Source organism: Schistocerca gregaria, chromosome 1 (genome assembly GCF_023897955.1).
Source record: "Schistocerca gregaria isolate iqSchGreg1 chromosome 1, iqSchGreg1.2, whole genome shotgun sequence".
NCBI lineage: Eukaryota > Metazoa > Arthropoda > Insecta > Orthoptera > Acrididae > Schistocerca > Schistocerca gregaria.
In genome coordinates, this window is record NC_064920.1 from 326166219 (window position 1) to 326172218 (window position 6000).

Genomic DNA, 6000 nt, shown 5'->3' on the forward strand with positions numbered 1-6000 from the left:
TTCTCTTCCGAATGCGAAAATATTTTGTTGAGCCCAACCTACATAGGTAGGAATGATCATGAAAATAAAATAAGAGAAATCAGAGCTCGAACAGAAAGGTTTAGGTGTTCGTTTTTCCCTCTCGCTCTTCGGGAGTGGAATAGTAGAGAGATAGTATGATTGTGGTTCGATGAACCCTCTGCCAAGCACTTAAATGTGAATTGTAGAGTAGTCATGTAGATGTAGAAGGCCGGCAACAACGTGACAACCTGAAATATGAGAACTGCCTTGATTCAGCCTTGGGTACTTAAAATCTCTTCTGTCCTTACATTTGAGAGTTGTTTAAGCAGTTGGTCGTATTCATCTAGTGGCAACTGCCCAGCCCATGCAACAAATCCTTCTTTTGAAAGGCATTTAGTTCAATTCAGTTGTCGCAGCCAACAAGTCGTCAAAGTTAATAAGCATTGTTTTGTAGTTCCTTCGCTGCTCCTTCACTTTGAAAAGCATTAACGTGGCATTAGTGTTGACACCCAGTAGAATTTTCTAACTCGTTAACTTCTATGTGTAATATTTTTAGTTTAAAATGTCAGCCTGACATTAGTGCAGCTGAATAATTTTTTTTCTATTTTCTATCTGTATTTCATAAACAACTGGGTACTCTGGATTTAATCATGTGCGATTATAATCTCTGATCGTTGAATGAAAAAGATGGCATTAATATTAATGACATAAAAAGTAGTACTAATCATGCACTACTGAAACACCGTTAATGTTTAGGTATTAAAGTAGTGAAGATTAATTGCATGAATCTACGTCTATTTTGATAATCTCCTTCACTTTTCTTTTCAGTTTCATTTTGAAACTTTCGGCGTATGAAGTCCATACCACATTTCGTGGTACACCAGCAGTTAGTTTCATGTTCCATGTATTATTAACACGACAAATCTTAATGAACGCGGAACGAGTCGTTTAATATTAACATAATTTTTTTCTTTTCGGATATTTGCATCCACGGTTATTATATATTAGTTTCTTTTGGTTTTTTAATTGAAAAAAGACAGTTGATAGTAATTGTTATTCACCACCATTTACACATTGCAATAATAGATAGACTTCTGCGGCATAGAAGAAGTTGTCACAGAGAAACGTTTCCAGTTTAGTTTCAAATTTTACTTTCGTGTCTGTCAGGCATTTTATATCCACCGGCAAGTGATCAAAACTTTCGGTTGCAGCAGTGTGAACGCCTCTTTGAACTATACACAATCTTAAGGTGGGGTAATGAAGGTTTTATTTTTCTCCTGGTATTGTAAATATGTACGTCATTGTTCCTGTTGAAGTGCAATGGATTATATACAACCAACTTCACGAGGGAATAACTACACAATAAAGCGGTTAGATTGCTACTCTTGCTACTCACACGCCGAGCAGCAGGCAGGCGCGAAGAAAATAGTGTTCAAATAAGTTTTCGGCCAAAGTCTTCTTTAAAAAGGAAGAAAAGCACACACGAACACGCACACACACACAACATTTGACCGCTATCTCCGGCTATTCTAGGTACAGTCTTTTTTAAAGAGGCAGGAAATGTCAACGACGAATAATTATCAGCGGGAGTGTTTTAGGGCATGAGATGCTGCACCAACAACCAGAGCGGTCACTTAGCCGTCTGCTGTGCGGGGACGAGGCCATTGATACTGTGTGGCTCGGATGTCGGAGCGTTTGCGGTTGGAAGGCTATGAAAAATACTGGAAGGAATAAGGTAAACAACACAACCGTAAGTCATGTGCACGAGAGAAAATATTGCTTGAACGGTTCCACTTACGAATGATATGCGATTCCTGCATACTTCAGATTAAGATTCGATCGACTAGTCACCCGTAAACGACGCAAGCTGGCATTTTTGATGAAAAACTACGTCTCCACACAATCAAAGCACCATATGCTATTTTGGGATACGACCATAAAAGTCGACAGATGTTCCTGACGGTCGAAAGTGGGCACTGTCACATCAGAGTCCCATGGAAAGTATCGGCGGGGTGAAATATGGAGGTATAAACGCACAAACGTAATGTTTTGAGCTATGTAAGATAGCAGACTTCGGATTCAAGTTTGTGACTTAATGAGGGAAGGAACGATGATTGGATTTAGCGTCCCATCGAGATCGGGGTCCTTAGAGAAGGAGCACAAGCTCCAATTGTGTCAGAGATGGGGAAGGAAATCGGTCGTGCCCTTTCAGAGGAACCATCCCAGCATTTGCATGAAGAAATTTAGGGATATCGCGGAAAACCTAAATCTGGATAGCTGGATGCGGGTTCGAACCACCGTCCACCCGAATGGGAGTCCAGTGCACTAACCACTGCGTCACCTCGCTCGGTGTATCGTAATGATAACTCTCTTTTTTTTTACGTCCATGACTTTAATACTCTGACCCAGGTATTTCAGTGTGTGAAAAGAGCGAGAGTTGGGCTTTTCGTGACCACTGTTTTCGGAATTTATGCTGGTTGTCATGGACGAGGTCATTCTGCTTGTATAGTGCCCTCATACTTCTGAATAGTCGAACCATTTATAATGCACTATATGTATGAAGAGACCCTCGGAGCGTTCTTATGTCTCTGACATCATCGTGTATCCTGTGTACCACGGAATGTTGCAATATTATTTTTGTTAGTAATTTGCTCCACTACCACAGAGATGCCGCATCACCTGAATGGGCTGAATAACTTCATGATTACCTTTCGATTACCTTCATTCTTTTCCTGATGTCCCTCTCGTTATGTTGCGCACATTGTTTTGCATGCTCCTCTGACGTACTTTCCTCAGAGCGATGCATTTCCCTCTTTTCCTTCAGGCGGTCATCTGATACCAATTTCAGACCTCTTTATGTTCCGGGGAAAAACGAATCTATCAGACAAACAAATGACAGGAAACAAACAATATCACTATTTTACACGGTAATTAACTCTTATGAAGTGTAGTTTTTAACGTCTTATTTCAAATTGAATTAAATGATATCTTATGTTTCAATCGAATTTCCTTATTACATTGTGTACAGAAACGTGTGTCGACATGAGATGAATGTAGGTAGAAAAGATCAGCAGAAATGTATTCAAGACGGATTAAGGTATTCAAATTGATGTTTATCATGTGATTCAAAACATGTCGTATTTCAAGAACCAAACTTGGTACGAATTATAAAAATTTATTTTATGTCTAATGATCGATAGTTATCCACTAAGCAGTGGTATGTTTGGTTATTCCCGAAAAACTGACGGAAAGAAGCAAACAGACTACTCTTGGGAAGGTAGGCCTATATGTTAGACGGATTAGGTTATCATTATTATAAAGAGGATGACTTAAATACATATGAAGACAAAATATCGATTTTACGGCGTCTAATTGTTTGTGACCATTCCCTTAAGCATATTTATAGTATTGCACAATGCCAGAGCATGGATAAAAATTGTATCTTTTTTTAACCCTGTACGCTGCTGTTATTGACCACACGCTGAGTGACACATCATATGTAAAATTTCAAAGTAAGAAGATGTAGAAACTAATGCACTGACAATCTAACAATACAAGAACTGTGTTCTGCATGGAGTTACACCTCTATGCAGTTCAGTTTCTTCGACATTTCAACGACCGTTCACTTTGTTGACATAAACAAAGACGTTAGCACACCTTACGTTCTTCCTCATCGCACAAATTTATGGGCTAGCGAAGAATACGTAGGGTTTTCCTTTTATTTCTTTTTTTTCAAATGGGACCATTAAAACTTTTGTGCATACGTACGAAACATGAAAATTTAACAAACAAGAAGCAGTATCAATAAGGAAATAAGCATTTGTTTCAGAGTTCCAGCTTCATTTGCTATCGACACAAATACAGTAGAAGTGGAATTAAAGGGATTATGAAAGCATACTTTTGACAACACTTCTCATTTGTTCTAAATATATCAACAAAGAACAAGTTACACAAACGAGGCCATATGTGTCGTACTACTTGAGCAAATACGCATATAAGAATAGAAAAACGTTAGAAATGGCCTTCCTGACACCATGTTATTCATGTAAGCATTGCAGTTTCTAGTATTTAAAATCGTTATTGGGTGTACACGACAGAAGAATAAAGAAGAAGAAATCGTAAACAGTTATCTGCTAACGTTTAGCTATTTCAAATGGGGGGCAAGCTCCGCCCACTCTGACGTCAAAACAACGCACAGCGTAGATCTATAGTCCCATCTATCTTTTTTTTCCGCCATAAGTATAGCGGTTGCAATATTTCTTGACTTCCGAAAAGCATTTGGCTCAGTAACACAGCCACACTTGTTAACGAAAGGATTTCTATATGGGATATCAGAAGATAATTGTGACTTGATTTCGGATATCTCGATAGGGCTGACGCAGCTTGTTTCCTTCAATGGAGAGTCATCGGCAGATGTAGAAGAAGCTTCACGTGATTCTCAGAGAAGCGTGTTAGCCTCTTGCTGTTCACGTTACATGTTAACGACATGGCCGACAATATTAATATTAAGCTCAGCCTTTCTGCAGATAACTTATTAACACCTGAAAAAACCGCGCATCTATCCAATCAGCTCTCGAAAATGTTATGGAAAAATTTATAACGTACATTAAATGTTCTGAGATGGAAAAGTGTGTCCTTTATAACAATAGGAAAGAGTCGGATCTGTCGTCAGTTATCCCATATCACTTATCTCATACGAGGAATTGGGTGTAACAGTTTGTGAGAACATGAAGTTCAATGAGCACATGGGATCGGCTGAAGCGGGATCAGGCGGCAGATTTAGGAGAAAATGTGGGCAGTCTAGGTAACTGCATACAAAAGAATGGCGGGACACAGTCTGAAATACTGCTCAATTATGGGGGAACCTACCAGAACTAGGACTAATAGCGGAGCCGGCCAGAGTGGCCGAGCGGTTCTAGGCGCTACAGTCTGGAACCGTGCGACCGCTACGGTCGCAGGTTCTAATCCTGCCTTGGGCATGGATGTGTGTGATGTCCTTAGGTTAGTTATGTTTAAGTAGTTCTAAGTTCTAGGGGACTGATGATCTCAGATGTTAAGTCCCATAGTGCTCAGGGCCATTTGAACTAACAGTGGACAGTGAGCGTGTACAGACAAGGGCATCACGAATTGTTACAAGTTAATCTGACTCATGCAAGAGGGTCACGGAAGTGCTGAGAAACGTGATTTGACTGGGGGTGTTACAGAAACCAGATGGCAGTTATAACAGTCGAGGGACATGAAAGGGAAGCAGCGGTTGGGAAGGGAGTGAGGCAGAGTTGTAGCCTCTCCCCGATGTTATTCAGTCTGTATATTGAGCAAGCAGTAAAGGAAACAAAAGAAAAATTCGGAGTAGGTATTAAATCCATGGAGAAGAAATAAAAACTTTCAGGTTCGCCGATGACATTGTAGTTCTGTCAAAGACAGCTAAGGACTTGGAAGAGAAGTTGATTGCAATGGACAGTGTCTTGAAAGGAGGATATAAGATGAACATCAACAAAAGCAAAACGAGGATAACGTAACGTAGTCGAATCAAGTCTGGTGATGCTGAGGGAATTAGATTAGGAAATGAGACACTTAAAGTAGTAAAGGAGTTTTGCTATTTGGGGAGCAAAATAACTGATGATGGTTGAAGTAGAGAGGATATAAAATGTAGACTTGCAATGGCAAGAAAAGCGATTCTGAAGAAGAGAAATTTGTTAACGTCGTGTATCGATTTAAGTATCAGGAAGTCGTTTCTGAAAGTATTCGTATGGAATGTAGCCATGTGTGGAAGTAAAACATGGACGATAAACAGTTTAGACAAGAAGAGAATAGAAGCTTTCGAAATGTGGTGTTACAGAAGAATGCTGAAGATTAGATGGGTGGATCACATAACTAATGAGGAGGTACTAAATAGAAATGGGGAGAAGAGGAGTTTGTGGCACAACTTGACAAGAAGAAGGGACCGATTGGTAGGACATGTTCTGAGGCATCAAGGGATCACAAATTTAGCGTTGGAGG